General features: G+C 44.5%; 1 long non-coding RNA gene across 1 annotated transcript in view; it reads right to left on the bottom strand.

The window, feature by feature from the left end:
- LOC113933166 overlaps nt 1-18,589 on the bottom strand; it is a 544,895-nt gene that overhangs the window by 230,096 nt on the left and 296,210 nt on the right. The gene's annotated exons all lie outside the window — the stretch shown is intronic.

Below are 18,589 nucleotides of genomic sequence, written 5' to 3'. Positions count from 1 at the left end.
GGATGGAGAAAACAAAAGCCTCTCAGAAAGGGAGCCTCCCAAGCAGCATGTTCAGCAGGACACTGTGCCCTAAGCATTTTCTTCCCATGCTACGTTCTGCTGAACAGAACAGACTATTAGGATTTAAGATGCCTTTCAATGCTATTTTGGTGACAGGGAGCCAATGATGTCCCCAGTCCTGCCCCACCTTTTATTCTTCCTCTTGGTGGAGTTCCTGCAGGACATATAAAGCGAAGAAACTTAGCCAAAAGGAAGCAAAGACTGCTTTGTTATTAGCTGGACCGATACCCAACCCTTCAGTGCTGAACCTTCTAGAAAGGCTAGTCTGTGTAACATGGACTTGACATGCAAATAAGAATCTTGGCTGGATGGAATGAGGAGGATCTCTAGATATTAGGCGTATGGCCGACACAACTCACCTGACAGACCATCCAGTGTCCATCTATGGGGAGTGAGAGGATCTGGCTGGGCTGGCCCTGAGCTCAACTCAGTCACCCAAATGTACGGAAAGGAACAGGAGAGAGGGAGCTTAGGGCGGTACACATCTTTAAAACATAGGACCTCCAGTAAATGTGGCCCATATTAGCCTCTCCTACTCCAATAGAGGTAGGAGCTAGGATGGAAATGTACTGAAGAAGCTTCCAAACATGGGGAGACCAAAGCTGCTGAGAGACCTCTTCCCACTAACAAGGAGCTCTATTTAGAAGTGATCCTTTCTAGGGGCGCCTGGGTGGCTCAGTCGGTTAAGTGTCCAACTCTTGATTTTGGCTCAGGTCATGATCTCAGGGTCCTGGGATCAAGCCCGAGTCAGGCTCCGTGCTCAGTGGGGAGCCTGCTTGAGGATTCAGTCCCTCTGCTCCCCAGCCCCTGCTCTCCAAAATAAATAAATAAATCTTTAAAAAAAAAAAAAAGAAGAAGAAGTGATCCTTTCTAGGAAATACAAACTCAAATTGGTCCTCCCACCTCCAGTGCCAAATATTAGGAACAGGCACAGACAAAATGAATTTCTGAAGATGCAATGCTGCCGACCTTGGAAAATGGTCCTTTGTTCATTCGGTTCTTCCTTTATCCAGCCTCACACAAAACAGCTTCCTGGGCCGCATGTGTGAGTCAGCGCTTCTCCTAGGAGCAGGCCCGTGTACAAACCAAGGTCAGGTGTGGGTGGGGAGAAACCAACCATCCCAGCTCCCCCAGCTCTGCTCTCTGATTCACCTCCAGCCTTTTCTGCACTTGCTTCCCCAAGCTCTGCTCCCATTCCTGCCCCCTTCTCCGTGCAACTCAGGCATTCATTCATTCAGCAAATATTCAGTGCATGCCTACATCTTGGGCGGATGCCCCTGGGGGCAAAGGCTGAGACAGCGATGTGGGGGCACGGGAGTCAGGGAGGGAGAACCCTTCAAGAAAAGCTTCTAAGGGAGGAAGTGAGCAGAAGAGAGCAGGAGAAAGACCAGAGCAAGAACGTGGTCACAGACAGAGCTTCGGCTTGACCTGATCCCCGAGGGGATGGCTCTCAGCAGTGACTGTCACATTCTCTCTGCAAAGGGCTAGACAGTAAATATTTGAGGCTTTGCAGACCGTATGATCTCTGTCACAACTGCTCAACTCTGCCATTGTAGCAGGAAAGCAGCCGGGGACGACACACAGATGCATGAGTGTGGCCATGAAGTCGAGGAGCTTGCCTGTCTTGCCCATCAGGGCACCCCATGCCCGGAACACTGTAGGCAGGAGTCAGTGCTGTTACAGCCCCCCCCCCCACCCCGCACAGGTCCTCTTTATGGCACCACTGGACCCATGCCCCAGCTGCCATGAATGCTGGGTGCTACTGGCTTGCAGCCGCCCTCCTTATACAGAAAATTGCCCACACCTAATAGCACCTTGCATTGGAGATCACACTCCCTCCCCTCATCTACCCAGCAGCATCCCATAGCCAGTGGCTGATGCATATGGAGACACAAAAGACCGACCCTCTTGCCTCACAGACGGATACTTCAGGGGTACTTTATGTGCTCTCAAGTCAGGATTAGCAAGTTACAGCCCAGGGGCCAGTGTGGACCCACCGTGCATTCAACTCAATTCCCTGTGCCTAGCAGAGCCCAGAAGAGAGCAGACAGAGCAGATGTTTATTGAAAAGAATGAAATAAAATTAAACCTTGAAAGATCAGCAGGATTTGGGTAGGGTAGGGAGAGGAAAGAATCGTTTCAGGCCCTCAAACAAACCAAGGGCTTTATTACGCACTGTCCCATCTGCCACCACCATTAGGCTGCTTCCCCCACACCACTGTGCCTGGCTAACCCACCTCCGCAATGAACACCACTTAGATTCAACAACGGTAATATTCTACATCCTATATTTTTGTAAATAATAGCAAATACTCTTTGGGCATTTACTAGAGGTCAAGCACCTAGCAGGTGCCATAAAGCATAGACGATAAGCTCTCTTCTTCCCATTTCACTGATGAGGAAAATGGGGCTTCAAGAAGTGAACTCACTTTCCAAATCCAAGCAGCAGCTAATGCTGAGAGCCTAACTTCCTGACCACTGGGTTGTGCTGCCTCATGACCCCCAACTGTAGAACCTGTGGGAGAATCACAGAGGTTATGGGGTTATTTCTAGGGTATCCGAGGCAGATCCCGAAGAGATGGCTCCAGAGAGCAGCTGAAAAGCTGCCTGAACTCAGGGAGGAATACACGCCTGAGGTCTGGGAGCCAATCACAAGAGATGAATTCCAACAGCATCCACCCCAATCCTGTCCTCCCTGGCCGTACATCTCCGACATGACCATTATTAGTGACTGGGCTCAGAAGCTTGCCACCTTGTATGATCTGAATTGATCCAGTAAAGAATTCTCTGAAAAGCACCATTAAGATGATTTATAGTCTAATTTTCGTTGCTATAGATTCTGAGTCAGACTTATGACTGGAGAGAGGAAAAAAAAAAATCCTGCACTCACTTGGAATTCAGGCGAAGGTTTCCGTATTGATAGAGAAGCATGGCTGGCTGGGAAAAAGTCATATTTTTTAAGTTTACAGCTACCACTCCTGGTTTGGGGTTGCTATGGCAACCGAGGGCCTGCGGGGTGGGGGTGGGGGGGGGGTGGGGAGGGGGCCTCCACAGTACAGAGCGCTGATTGATAGGTCTCCTGAACACTGTTTAGACACTTCTGTGCTAGGAGCCAGATAACATTAGTTTATTTATTAAAATACATGTTAAAACACCCAGTCATCTCTCTTGCCCCAGCATTTCATTCTAATCATTATTGTTAAGGAATTGTTAACAGGCTACTGATAGGCATGGAAGGCAGGTCCCATTAGGGAGCTAAACACCATTTTTCAGGGGTGGGGGGATGTGCCCAGGGCTATGGGCAGGCCCCGCATGGTGCATAATCATGCTAATTTGGCGTGATTAATTGCTTCACTCTCCACCCACCCCCCAACCCCCCTGACCCTGTGTCCGTACTGGACCCACCCCAGCTTCCAGGGAGTTTTAGGCATGGCTAATCCCAGCAAAGACTTCTGATCCTGGCTGTGAGGGGGACCAGGCTTGTGTCAAGCTAAGGCCTCTGAATTTCTGTCTTCTCTGTCACTAGGCTGACAGCCTGGCCTAGGTGAGTGGCAGTTTGCGCCACGAGCAGAGCGAGTGTCATTGGGCACAGGGGGCCGGTGTATATCGCCTGTCAAAGGTGACACGGCTCAGGAGATGGCCTACAGCTGCGGTCAGGACAGGCTGGGTGTGAATGCCTGTCTTGCTACTTGCTAGATTCCTTACACTAAGCCCAAAATACCAGCCAATGCTGCTCTACGCCATGAGTTCGAATCTCCAGAGCAACATAGATAACAGTCTTTCCTTTTTATGTGCCAGCTTGTGCCATCTATATTTGAGGAGGATCACTATCATGCCCATCTTAGATTCCCCTTTGCTCATTTATTCATTCTCTCATTCTTCTACCCGTTCAGTTACCCAGTCATTCCACAAATGTCTGTTGAGATTCTACTGTGTGCCAGACACTGGGCCACCAGGCTCAGTGGGACAGGCACAGTCCTGCTTCCATGTGATTTATATTTTACTTGGGAGAAAGGCACTAGAAACTATTTTTTAGCAGTTTTTTTCATGGTGGATCATAAGAATGATAAAGGAGAAATAGAGGATTTTAAAGGACAAATCTAAGATTCTATAGGTGCACATAACTGAGACAAATAGGAACCAGCTTGGCAAGAAAGATGCTGGAAGGCAAGAGAGGCATGACATATCTGAGGGGAAAAGCATTCCAGGGAAAGCAAGAAGCATGTGCAAAGGTCCTGTGGTAAGAAAGAATTCAAAATGTTTGAGAAACTAAAAGAATAGTGGAAGTGAAAGAGAGTGAGAGATTCCATTGGAACATAATGAAGTCAGAAAAAAAATCCCATTCCTTGCCTCTCCTCTAGCTTCTTGAAAAGCACATAGAAAGGAAATAGGGTGCTGGATGGAGCAAAAAGGTTGGAAAAAAGTTGGACTAATAATTTCTTCTGGACCGTGATCCCTGAATATGTCTGTGACTCTTGTGTTTGTGCCACTGTCACCTTATTTAAGCTGATGCTGGTGTTTCCCAGAATCACCTTCCCTGTAGCGTTCTGGTTTAAACTGTCCAAAAAGGGAACTTGTGGGGGATTTTGAAAGCAGAGATTGAACTGCAGTCGTGAAGAAAGTCATTGAGTCTGATATGGTGAGGGACCACAGGTGTTCTCAGGAGACCTCAGCATGCCCTCCCTCTCCTCTGCGTCGCAGCAAGCTTGCCTTCCTGACCACCGGCCCTGCTGACCAACGGCATTCCCAGGCCTGGCTGCTGACTCCCAGAGGTACAGCCAGTCAGAGCGAACTGGCCCCACAGAGCTCCCTTCGAGCACCCCTTTCTGGTCCTGCTTCTCCAGCTGGACATGTATTTGCCACATAGGCTGATGCTGCAGACAAACTGGTTATTGGCTTTTTCTGATGCCCTCACTCCCCTTTCCAGTCCTTCATTTCCCCAGCTCCTCACCCGGGTGCGTGAGGTCTAATTCCTGTAAGAAAAGCTGGCTCCTGGAATACTCGTCATGACTTTGTCTCCCAGGGAAGCTCAACTGACATCAATCCACGAGAAGGGGAGGGAAGAGAAAGGAAGGGCAGGCCAGGGGAGGGGAGGGCAGAGAAGAGAAGACAAGACACCCCCACCCTACGACCTCTCAAGCCGCCTTGTCCTCCTACAGGAAGGGATCCCCAATGAGGGCCTCCCATTGAGGGTGCCTTTGGTGTCCTTCCTCCCTGATGTGAACAACTCACAGGTGCTGGCCTGTTGACACTCATTACATAATTGAGGAAAAACAGGACACCTTTCTGCCATCGGGAAATATGGCGCTGATTTAAATGGGCGTTCGGATCCAGGGAGAGGTGAGAATGGAACTCTTGCTGCTCCCTTTCTCACTTCCGCGTGTCCCACCCTGTTGGGACAGCCCTTGCCGTGGCTCCGCTCCATCACCATCACGGCCTGGGCTCAGATACCTGCTCTGATGCCTCCTGCATGTGGTCCTCAAGTGACCTCACCTCTCCTGTCCTCCTCTGAAAATGGAAGCAATCACTGTGGCCCTGAGAAGCATCCAATGGGATGGTGGGTAGAAAGTTCTTAGCACAGTGCTTGACATTTAGTAAGTGCCACTGTTCTCACGGTGCTTGTTACAACAGGTCCAAATTCCTCTACCTGGCTTTGCATCTTTGCATCTTTGAATGAAATAGAATGTGCAAAAGGGACACATATTTTGCCCAACATCTCTTCACAACACTACGTCCTCTGAGAGTTCTACTGCCCTTCCCTGGTGTTCTTTTTCTTGTTCCTTAGACAGCCAGTGACGTAGTGGCTGACTCCTTGTTTGGCTCTCCCAAAAGCCATTCCCAAACCTCGTATCCTCTCCCACTGCAGACAGAATGAAGATAAACTGGAGAGCTGCTTCCATGCTCCCTGCAGCTCAGAGTGGACCCATGACCCAGGTCTGGTTAGTGAAATGCAATGGTGGAAATTCCTAAAGCATAGTGTCTGGGAAGGCTTTACTTTCCTGATGAAAGGGACAAGTCTTATTGGTGCTTCCCCTCCTCCTCCCTGCCTTGAAGGTGGATGTGATGACTGGTGCTGCAGCAGCCATCTTTCACACATGGGGATGAGAAGCTTACAGCCGAGAAGAGTAGAACAGATGGACAGAAAGGACCCGAGTCCTTGAAAACACGACTGAGTTGCTGAACAAACCTGGAGACACATATGTGTCCTTATATTTATTCAATTTGTCATTGGGTTGAGGTTTGTGATTGCCACTTTTCATCATTTCCATTACTCTCATATGAAAGCGTTCTTGACTGATGCCAGGCTACTATGTCTCTTTTACATTTAGGGGTGGGGAGGCTGGGCAAATTCCAAAAGATTTCACAGTTTAAAGTAGCAGAATCAGAGTTCAGTCCCAGAATTCTCTCCAGTTCCAAGCTCTTAACCAATATTGCTCTGCTGTGCTCAATGAATACAAGTTTCCCTACTCTGCCCTCTCTCCTCCATATATTTAAATTCCATTTTGATATCAAGTCTGATTCCTAGACTCTCCATAAGTCTTTCCATCATTAATCTAGTCCACAGAGAACTCGTGCTGCGAGTTCCCACTTTCCCATTTCTACACTTAAATGTGGCACTTCCTGGTTTTCTAATTCTTCAGGGGCACTGCACTTTTTCCCATTTCTACATTTTCCCATTTCTACACTTAAATGTGGCACTTCCTGGTTTTCTAATTCTTCAGGGGCACTGCACTTTTTCCCATTTCTACATTTTCCCATTTCTACACTTAAATGTGGCACTTCCTGGTTTTCTAATTCTTCAGGGGCACTGCACTTCTGACCCTCCCCCACCCCCACCCCATTAGATCATGTGCTTCTTACAGTCAGAGAAGCCACTACAGAGTGAAGATCAAGGGATTTGGAGATTGGTTCAAATTCTGGTTTTACCTCTTGCCTGTTGTGTGGCTTTAAGAAAAAGTTCATCTCTCTGGGTCACATTCTGATTTATGAAATGAAGGCCATAATATTGCCTTAATGTATTAATGAGGAAACTATTTGTAAAGCAATTAGCAGAGTGCCTAACTCATAACCCGTACTCAAAGTGATGGCTACTGCCGTTATTACTGTGTGTTTTATTTCTTGTATACTGCCTTAGTGTGTCGCAAAGGGACAACAAATAGGATGAACTCAATAAGTAACTGTTAATAGAATGGTCCATTGACTATTTCATTACGAACTTACTGAGATGTCACTTTATTCCAGACAGTGTGCTAAGTATTTGACTTTAAAGATTTTTTTAAAGTCAAATACAATACCCCTGTCTCAGACACGTGAACAGATAACTATAATATAATGTGACAAATTCGATAATAAAGAAACTCATAGGGTTTTATAGAGGAAGAGTGCTTATCAAATCTAGGAAGGCTTTCAGGAGGAGGTGCCAACTTGTCTCCAAAAGTGTAGAAGAAATTAAACTACAGGTTCTGTGAATGCCTTCCCGCCCCCAGAACTTTGTTATCCTTGCCTGAATTAAGTATAGAAACAGCAGATGCAGGAGTGGTGTTTGCATATCTACGAGTAAGGACTCAGATTCATGTTTATGATAATCGCTCGTGCATCTTAGGACTCCTGTCTAGAGGCTGGATTAGTTAGAAACAAGCTCCTTTTCAAGCTCACTTTCATTTCAGCTTTTCCTCCTTTGCAGTAAACACACAAGCCATTCTGTAAGCTCTCTCCCTTCCCTTTCAAGCACCGTGCGTATTCTTAGAAGCAGCCTGCCAAGAAACAAAGGTTAATTCTGCAGGGAATGAATTGCCAGAGCCATGTTCTTATTTTAAGTTTTGATTTAGGGAAGCAACATGGGCCTGTCTTTATTTTGCAAAGTTCCCTCACATCTCCAAAGGCAGATCCATCAGTGTCCCTCCACACGTGGCCCAAAGTCACAGACAAGATTTTGATCCTGCTCCTCTTAAAAGGCAGGAGACTGGCTTTGTCAGTGGTTACGGGCCCTCTGGTAAAGGGCGTTCTGTTGGAAGGCTTCTATCCTGCAAACCTGGCTGCATCGAGGGAGCTGTAGAGTCAACGGGCAACAGCAAGGCTGACAGTAGTACTTAGATAAGAGCCCCTGAGGTTGATGCATTTATGAAATATCAGAAGGTCACAGGGGTCCATCCTCAGTTGGTTACTAGGCTGCTGGAGTACTGACTTCCAGCTGTGAGCCTCTGATTGCCCCTGCCTCGTCTGTAAGGGAATCGAGCCTCGTCTGAAAAGACCTTCCAAGGGCTTCTCGGGGGCTCTCCTATAAGGAGATTGCTGTTTAACATGGAACGTTTCGTAGGTCTTGGGGTGCTTCACTCATTCACTGAATATTAATGAATACCTACCGTGTGCCATGGGCAATCCAAATCCCAAATATGGACAAGCAGGGCTGCCACCTATGTTTCTCAAGTTCTGTGCTGCACACAGAAGGAAACTGAGGGGTCAAATCCACTCCCCAAGCCATGAACTCATACAGCTGTGTCGGCCAAGAAGGTGGGACGTTTTCTAACTCATCTGCTTAGAGAAAGCAATTTCCTCTAATTTGCACAAAAGTGCAGTTTACTTGGTGTGCAGGGCAATCACAATGCTTGCTTTTATTCTAGAAGAGGATGAGGAGAAGGCCAGAAGATGTGCATTGTGAGCAACTTGAGAACTGAGCTCATGCATTTTTTCATACTTGGGTCTTCCAGATAGGAGCTGCCTATCATGACCTCTTAAAAGACCCTGAAAAGAATTTGTGTTCATAAATGCATTACTGAAAATGTAAAATTTATTGAAAATTCCATGGAGTAAACTATCAACCTGATAATATGTGAGATGACTTGAGATTATGCCAAGGGCTAAAAAGGAAATGAACAGTGTGGCATTAATGCAGTGATGGGGGAAGGGTATTACCTTTAAGTGGTCAATAAAGTTCTCCTCAATGACAAGCATTTGAGCTTAGACTGAAGGTACAGAAGACCCAGCCATTAAAAAACTGGGGATCCAAGGTATTCAAAGAGTCCAACAGTCTAACTAGAGGAAGTTGTATGTGGATTTCCCAGGACACTTATTCAAGGGAAGGAAAGCTTCCCAGGGATAGCAACTGCATTTCCTTCTGGGTCCTGACATTGTTCTTATGCTCAGAATCGATCGATTCCTTGTTATTCTTGGTGGGCAGAAAGTCTTTGCAAAACTTGACCTTTCCCAAGTGTTACCAATAGAGCTAATAGAGACGCTGTCAGAAATGTCCACTAATCATCACACATCAGGGGGCTTTCTGAGTTCAGTGCTCTTGGTTCACAATTTCTGCTGCCCTTGGAATGTGTAAAGGTTTGTTGAAGAGTCTTTCTTTATAGAAGTTCAATTATGGTATCATATTGATTCATTTTATGTCTTATATTTTTACATGTTTATATATCTATTTTCACCAATAGACTATAAGTTCCGAGAAGGAAGGGCTCTGATTTTTCCATTTTGTGCTCCAACACTAAAATAGTATAGAATTCAAAACAGGTATTTAGTCAATGCTTTTGTGTTCTGATGATCCTAAGGATCCCATACACAAGTGGTTTATTGTTTTGGTATTTTAATTAATTTTTAAGATGGATAGACAGATAACTAGAAAATCCAAAGTCACTCTCCTGGACTGATAATATTCACCTATGCATTATAAAGGACTTGAATACGGGGGTCTATGCATTTTCCCACACTCGGGTAATCTAGTATGAGCTGTCTTGTTGTGTCCTCTTAAAGGACCCTGAAAATAATTTATTCTCATAAATGCATTAGTGAATAATGTAAAATTTTCTAAAGATTCCATGGGATAAATAAGATACTTGTACTTGCACACCAAGATCAACAATCCATAATCCCCCTTTGAGCTGTCTTTTAACCAAAGTTCTCTCCCTTACTGTCTGAAAACTGTCTCTCTCTCTCCATGATTTCCCAAAGAGCTCCAACTTCATTGACATCTCCTCTCCCTTACTTCTTGGAGCATCTACTGTGGGCCAAACCATTTGTCAAAGTTTTTCTTCTAAACAACTGCTGTACTTTCTTCAAATGGAGTTTTCACAACAGCTTCTAAGAAAATGTAACAGTCTCCATACTGTTTGCCCTATAGCCTTCGCAGTGTTTTGAACATAATAGATGATCAATTAACAGCTAACTGAATCCTCAGGGGCACAGTGCAATCTATGACATGCTGTGCTATGAACAAAACAAAGCTTCCAGTCTTTCTCAGACTACTCGAGATCCATTCCATTTTTCAGTTGGAGGGGAGACACTGCTGAGGCCTGTCGTCACCAAATGGCAAAAAAAAAAAAAAAAAAAAGAATTTCTTCAGACCTGTTACACAGTTAACAGCTTCTAAGTTTGTGCATGTACATGCGGATGAGGATAAAACACTCCTCATCTACTTCCTTTATGGCTTAGAAGTTGTTCTAGTGCCAAAAAGCCAGTGGCACTGGGTGCCCAGGTAGTGACTGCTCTGCTAATTCCCCCTTCCTTACAGTGTATTTTTAAAAACCCCTGCCTTGCCAGCAACCTCTCTGACCTTGGCTGGAGCACCTTCTTACTAGACACATCGCCAGAGGCAAGAGAAACAGAAGCAAAAATGAACTACTGAGACCTCATCAAGATAAGAGGCTTCTGCACAGGAAGCAAATAATCAACAAAACTAAAAGTCAACCTATGGGATGGGAGAAGATATTTGCAAATGACATATCTGCTAAAGGGTTAGTATCCAAAATCTCCAAAGAACTTATCAAATTCAACACCCCCCAAAAAAACAAACGGGCAGTTAAAAATGGGCAGAAGACATAAACAGACATTTTTCCAAAGAGGAGAAATCCAGATGGCTAACAGACACATGAGAAGATGCTCAGCCTCACTCATCAGGGAAATACTAATTAAAACCACAATGAGATACACCTCACACCTGTCAGAATGGCTAAAATTAACAACACAAGAAACAACAGGTGTTGGTGAGGATGCAGAGAAAGGGGAACCCTCTTACACTGTTGGTGCGAATGCAAGCTGGTGCAGCCACTCTGGGGAACAGTATGCAGGTTCCTCAAAAAGTTAAAAAGAGAACTACCCTATGATCCAGCAAGTGCCCTACCAGGTATTAACCCAAAGGATACAAAAATGCAGATTCAAAGGGGTACATGCACAATAGCCAGACTATGGAAAGAGCCCAAATGTCCATCAGCTGATGAACGGATAAAGCTGTGGTATATATACACAATGGAGTATTACTCAGCCATCAAAAAGAATGAAATCTTGCCATTCACAACAGCATGAATGGAGCTAGAGACTAATATGCTAAGTGAAATAAGTCAGTCTAAGAAAGACAAATGCCATATGATTTCACTCATAAAAAAAAAACAGATGAAAATATGGGAAGGGGGGAAAAGAGAGGGGGGAAACAAACCATAAGAGACTCTTAAAGATAGAGAACAAACTGAGGGTTGGGGGAGGGAGACTGGTGAGGGATGGGCTAAGTGGGTGATGGGTATTAAGGAGGGCACTTGTTATGATGAGCACTGGGTATTGGTTTCTTTTTAAGATTTATTTATTTGAGAGACAGAGAGACAGAGAGAGCGGGGGGGGGGGGAGGGAGAGAGAATCTCAAGCAGAATTGGTGCCTAGTGTGGAGCTCCATGCGGGTCTCAATCTCACAATCCTAAGATCACAACCTGAGCTGAAACCAAGAGTTGGACACTTAACTGACCGCACCACCAAGGGACCGTGAGCACTGGGTGTTCTTTGTAAGTGATGAATCACTGAATTCTACTCCTGAAACCAATATTACACTGTATGCTAACTAGCTAGAATTAAATAAAAATTTGAAGAAAAAAAAAAGAAATGCATGTTCAAAAAAATAATAATAAATAAAATTAAAAAAACAAAAATCTACCTTGCTAAAAGTCCATAGTACCTACCCGGTGACCATGTCCCTGGACTCAGCTAACTAGACCAAAGCAGGCACATGACCCTAATTGAGCCCATCACCCTCTCTCCCCCTGAGTATCTGGCACTGGGGCATGGAGAAGTAATTAACGGCTGAACTAGAAGACCTGTATAAGCAGACCTATGATGAGCAGATGAGCGAGAGGAGAAGCTGGACTGAAGAGAGAAGAGATGATGTGGTCAGAGAGACCAAGTGGGAATTCCTGGTGATTCTACAGTTTCCATGATGCCTCTGGCATTTGTTTTGATAAGATTCTCTCCACATCCTTATAACAGCTTCACTTTCCCTTTGTCCTCTTCCATGTGTGTCTCTGGCCCATAAACCAAATTATCCCTGACCAACCACCTCCCTCCACCTGACAGAAACAACCATCCCTTCCCTCTGGGCTCCCCGTGCACCTTGCACACAGGCTCCTCTTAACACACTGAATGCGATTTGTCATTTACACGTTTCCTCCTTACCAGGCTGCGAGCTGACTGAAGTCAAGGTATATGAGTTCCTCCCTTATCCCTATTACCTAACTCTACCCTAGGGACATAATAAATGCCCAATAAATGTTTGGTGAATCGAATTAAGAACAATGTCATCTGCAGAATAAAATCATGTACATCTCGATTTGTTCCTAAGCCCTTAGTGTTTCCACAGGAGACCAGGATTCCACAATCAGCTGACACATGCCTTTAGAACATGCACCAACCACAAGCCATGTGGGGGATTCTTCTCTAAAAATAAGCCCATTCCAGGGGCGCCTGGGTGGTTCAGTCGGTTAAGTGTCTGCCTTCGGCTCAGGTCATGATCCCAGGAATTCTGGGATCGAGGCCTACATCGGGCTCCCTGCACAGCAAAGAGCCTAGCCTGCTTCTCCTTCTCCCTCTGCTGCTCCCCCCTGCTTGTTCTCCCTCTCTCTCTCTATCTCTGTCAAATAAATAAGTATTTTTTAAAAAAAACATTTTTTAAAATGAAATTTCAAAACTCAGGGAACAAAATGGATATGGTTAGTAAATAACAAAATCCATGTTTTAAAACAATAATATGAAATGTGTATCCACAAGTATGGCTTAAAAAGCCGTGAACACAACTGAAACTGGGCTAGCTCTGTAAATCATTAGAAACACTGTCAAGGATGGTTATCTATGTTCACCTACCCTCCGTTTTGCCTGGGCATTTCAAAGTGAGCTAGCAAAAAAGTAGCAAAGCAGGTTTTACCCAGTAGTTTTTCTTTGAGAGAATCCACAAAACCTTAAGTTTTGTACATTGTAAGATAGGAAATTAAAACATTACAATGTATATTCTTTTTACATAAAAGCATAAGAGTTTGATTCTATCTTAAATTGAGTAATCCAGAACTCGATATCTTACTTTCTATGCCATTCGATCTATGTGTACCTTTTCTTAGAATGGTGGTTTTCAAACTCATATGCACATTAAAATACCCAATGGAGATTTAAAATTGTTTGCCCACCCAAATCAATTAAATTAGAATCCCTGGGTATGAGACCCAGGCCTTGGCATTTTTAAAAGCTCCTAAGATGATTCTAATACACAGCCCAGACAGAGAGCCACTGTCCTCAAAAACATTTGGGAATGCCAATCATCTGTTCCCATTAAACAGCAGATCTCTTACCTCCCTCTCAGATCTCCAACAACCTGATCCAGACAAGCAAGACTTAAGCAGGATAATGAGAACCAGATTTGGGGAAAGGGCTATAAAGTACAGATGGGTAAGTGTCTCCTTAAAAGCTATTTGGGTCATGTCTATACAAGTCAGATACCTCAGCAAGCACATCCTCCATTGCAAATTCACAAAACACACTTTCTGTCGGCCAATGTAAATGTGGTTGGGGGTCAGAATAAAAACTGCAGGCAGAGTGGCTGTCAGTTTTGGATATCCTGGGGAGTGGGGGATGGAGTGGCTCATTGGTCACCATTAGGAATTGGTCACCACCCAATCTGGTTGTCTTAGACTCTTTGCCCTCCTTATGACAAAGTACAAGCTAGAACAACATGAAATAATGCCAACAACCCTTCCAACAGAATTAATAAGACTTTTTAGAGGTATGCATAGGACTTCATGCACTCCCAATACAAAACATTTAACCATTATTCAGTTGGTCCACAGTTACCACTGTAGAGATAAAGATAAATGTGTACAATCTAATTGGAGTAAAGGATACATACCCCTGGAAAGAAATTTTCAGGTTGGGAGGTACTTTAGAAGTCAAACTTTCCAACCGCTATATTTTAGGTCGTGGGATTCTGAGGCCCAGAGAGGACTAATTACTAAGGCTCCGAATTCTAAAACCACCATGCCACCTTCTCATCAAAGTCTTTTTTTTTTTAAGATTTTATCTATTTAATTGAGAGAGAGAGAGAGTAAGAGAGAGGACGAGAGTGGGGTGAGGAGCAGAGGGAGAAGCAGACTCCCCACTGAGCAGGGAGCCTGATATGGGGCTCAATTCTGAGACTCCAGGATCATGACCTGAGCTGAAGGCAGTCGCTTCACTGACTGAGCCACCCCGGCACCCTTCAAAGTATTTTTTCTTGAGCCCATCAAGGCTTGACCACAATGGTGGATTAATAATATTTCAGAAAGAACACGGAGGCAGGAGGATAAGGGTTTCCATAGTTACACTGGGCACAGCTAAAATCTGAACACTAGTCTATCCCACCAAGTCTAGTATGAACAAACAGGTATTGGCCCCAGATAAACTACACATATTCTAGTCTGAAATGCCAGCTCAGAAAAGTTATTAATTGAATCATCTTGCAAAAAAAAAGTTCACCTCCTGGAGCCTCAGTTTTGTTCATCATAAGTAAAATACATATAACAAAAAAAAATCTATCCTGCAGGACAGTTAGGAAGATAAAGCGAGATCACCAGGGGTCAGCGGGCTTTCTCTATGAAGGGTCAGGTAGTGAATATTTGAGTCTTTGTGGGCCACGTGAGGTCTCTGTTGCAAGTTTTCTCACTCTTTTTTTTTTTTATAACCCTTTAAAAAGTGTAAAATAAAATAAAACATTCTTAGCTCATGGAACATACAGAAGCAGCCCACCAGCTATAATCGCCATGGCCGATCAAAACCATATGGTCCAAGAATGTAGAAACCAGGCATGCCTTAGTACTGTATATTCAGCAACCTAGGGTAGCACTAGATGTGAGTATTTGCTCTACAAATGTCTGTTAATGAATAAAATACGTAAAGGGCTTGGTCCAAGGTCTAACACGTAAAATTTACTGTGTTTATTTCATGTTGTTACTGTGAGACAATATGAGAGATAGAAACACACCATCTGTACAGGAAGACTGAAAGAGGTGAATTAGCTAATAAAAGGATTCCGAGAAAAAATTGGCAACTGTGATCTGGAATAGCTGGGCAAAGTAGCACTGAGGAGGTGGCATTTGGCTGAGCTCGGAAGAATGGGGAAATTTTGGAGAAACAGAGAAATTCAGAAGGTAATTATAAATATGTTCCAAGGGAAATCAGAAGGAAGTTGTGCACCCAACACTGTGCCATGTCTTATCTATGTTATCAGAACAAGATTATGGTTTGACAAAGACCACCTCACTCTATGATTCCTTAGGATGTGAAATTCAATGGTTATTAGGATAACCAATGGATATGGACAAATTCCCATAAGGAGAATGGACCCCTTATTGTTTTGAGTTTCAATTTTAGTAGACTACCTTTGATGAACAAAGATGGCCCTGAATGACCAGTGAATATGAAAACGTATGAAAGTCCCTTCTGATTCACTATGAAATAAAAGGGAAACTTGATCCGTTATTTTGGTTCAATGCCACAATCTCAACAGTCACAGGAGCCGATTCTGCACACAGATTGTGGCTAAGCCTGGAAACTTCAGGGGACCCAGCCCACTGAGCACTATAGTTGCATCTTGGATTACTTACTGTGCACGTGCATGTCAACTGTAGACCTATAATTGCGAAGCCAGTCCTCAGACAGCATGGGACAACTGTGGTTGAGTGTCACATGAGGGAGAAGCACTCCTCTTCTCCCCCCTCCCACTACATACACCCTCCAACACACGCTCAGACGAGTTACTACCAGGCCAGCATTGGGGTTTAGAATTATACTGATCAGATCACTAACGGAAATGTTACTCAATTTATCCCTCCCAGCTCATGAATGGTTACATACTGGCAATGGAAACGTTATCACATTTGAATTCTCCCATCCTCTTTAACAGATGAGGAAGTAGTTTCAAAGGTGAAAAAACTGGCTCTTGTTCATCCAGCTCAACAGTGGAGTTAGGTCTCTCTGTCTTTTCACTAAACCACATGGTTCACCTTAATGGATGAATTATAAATGACTAGCATCAGCTCCCTTGGCCAAGAACGGATTTTGAATGGCAGAAGGCTTTGAGTCTCCGAGCAAGGATCTGACACTCAGACAGGGGAGGCAGAGAGAGTGAAGATAACCTTCAGAGTTGTTTTCCCTGGGTACAGAAACCCCAGACTTGATCAATCAAGTACACAGGATCTCAGGGCCTTACTTGAGCGCAGCTGGAGTTTGGATGATGATGATGCCCAGAGGGTCGTTAGACCATTGCTGCAGTCAAAACGTACACTGCGATCAGGCCCAGGGTTGCAGCTCAGGCTTCATAAACCTGCTGCCATGAGGAGTCAAGAAGAGATGGGCATGGACGAAGGAGACAAAGCACGCCCCACTCCCTCGTTCAGAATAATGGGCCGTGTCTATTAAAATGTAACCTCTAGATTCATCATGCTAGATGGGCTATGTCAAGTACAGACGCTAGTAGTTGGTCTGTTTCATTCAACTCTTTCAGATTGATCAATAAAAAGATGTATACGGTGCCTGTGTGTCTGGCAAAAAAAAAAAAAACAAAAAACAAAATGACCTCAGTGAATATGAACAATGATTAGATTTCTTAGAGCACCTATGAGACCCTGAGTAAACCAGGCAGGTTCAAGTATGTGATGGATTTCTGCTGTCCAATTTAATATTTAATATTTTAATATTTAATCCAAAAGCTGTGTGCCCCATTTTTTTAAGTTACAGAAAATTAAAAAGTGAAGCTATTAAAAGCAGTAAGTGTTTTAGTTCAGGAAGAGAGTACAACCTTCCCTAAGTGACAGGTGGCTCTGGGTGTCTTGCTTTGTTTTTGAAAACATGGATTTATTTCTTAAGTATTTATTATTAATGCAACAACGGTCCTACCTGGTATTTATATAGTAACATGTCTTCTGAGGAATATTTTGGCTGAATAACATCATCTGTCTTTATGAACTTCATTGTCAGGAAGAATACTGGACTAACTTTTGAGAAAACAGAGGCCTGGAGAGATTAAACAGGTTTTCCGAAGTCACAGAGTAAATCCACTGGATTTACTCACAGAGAAGCTGCTCAACAGTGTCAGCTGGTTACAATAGTAAAATCCCCACTGCAGATTTTCAGAGCAATGTCCTTTCCACCATTTGTTTAATGCTTACTCATAAACCTTTACCTAGAGAGGGGTGCATGTGGGACAGAGACACAAACCTTGCTTTCCAAATGACTTATTCAACTCCTTGAAAAAATATTCATCCAGTGCCTACCATGTGTCAGGCATTATCGAAGCCCTAGAGCTGTGCATTCCTTTCCTACGGCTGCTGTAACAAATCACCACAAACTTAGTGGCTTAAAACAACACACGTTTACTATCTTATGGTTCTGGAGGCCAGGAGTCCTAAAATCAAGGTGTCAGAAGGGCTGTGTTTCCTCGGAAGGCTTTAAGAGAGAACCCACTGCCTTGCCTCTTCTAGCTCCTAGAGCATTCCTCGCTCGTGGGATCTTCCCCCATCTTTAAAGTCCACCCCTCCAACCTCTCCATTTTCTGACTCTGACCCTCTTACAAGGACGCTGTGATTGCTCTGGGCCAACGTGGATAACCCAGGCAAATCTCCCCATATCGAGGTCCACCAAGTCCCCTTTGCTCTGCGAGGTAACATGCCAACAGGCTCCAACAACTGGGACAGGGTCTTCCTTGGGAAGGTGGGTCATTATTCAGTCCACCACAGACTGTAAGGACGCTGGCCTTGGTCCAGCCCCTCACAGCCATCATCATGGGGTGGGAAAGAGACAGGCAGGTGAATGATGACAAACCACGATGGTAAGCAACAAGAGACAGTAAGAGGATGAGCTTCTAACCCAGGCTGATGGGTGTGAAGAAGACTGCCAGAGAAGATGATGTCCGAATTCAGCCTTAGAGGATTAATGGGACACAATCAGGCACAAGAGCAAGGTGGTATGTTGGAAGTCAGGCAGGCCAGAGAACAAGGATGCTCCAGGCAAAAGAAACAGCACAAGCATAGTAGAGGACAGGGTTCTAGTTCACTGACTTGGTCTGCTTTGCTTCCGAGTCATCCTGAGTGATAGACAGAAAAAGAACCAGACTGGCCAGCATAACCATGAAGTGCAGGGGGACTGGAGTCAGGTAATCTGGACTTTCTCCAGGCCCCAACCCTTCTTAAAAGTTTGACTTCTCTGATCTTCGGTTTTCTCCTCTGTCAAATGCAAGTAACAGTGGTACCTACAG

The sequence above is a fragment of the Zalophus californianus genome, chromosome 10, assembly GCF_009762305.2.
Source record: "Zalophus californianus isolate mZalCal1 chromosome 10, mZalCal1.pri.v2, whole genome shotgun sequence".
In the NCBI taxonomy this organism is placed as follows: domain Eukaryota; kingdom Metazoa; phylum Chordata; class Mammalia; order Carnivora; family Otariidae; genus Zalophus; species Zalophus californianus.
This window is presented reverse-complemented; position numbering and strand designations above follow the sequence as displayed.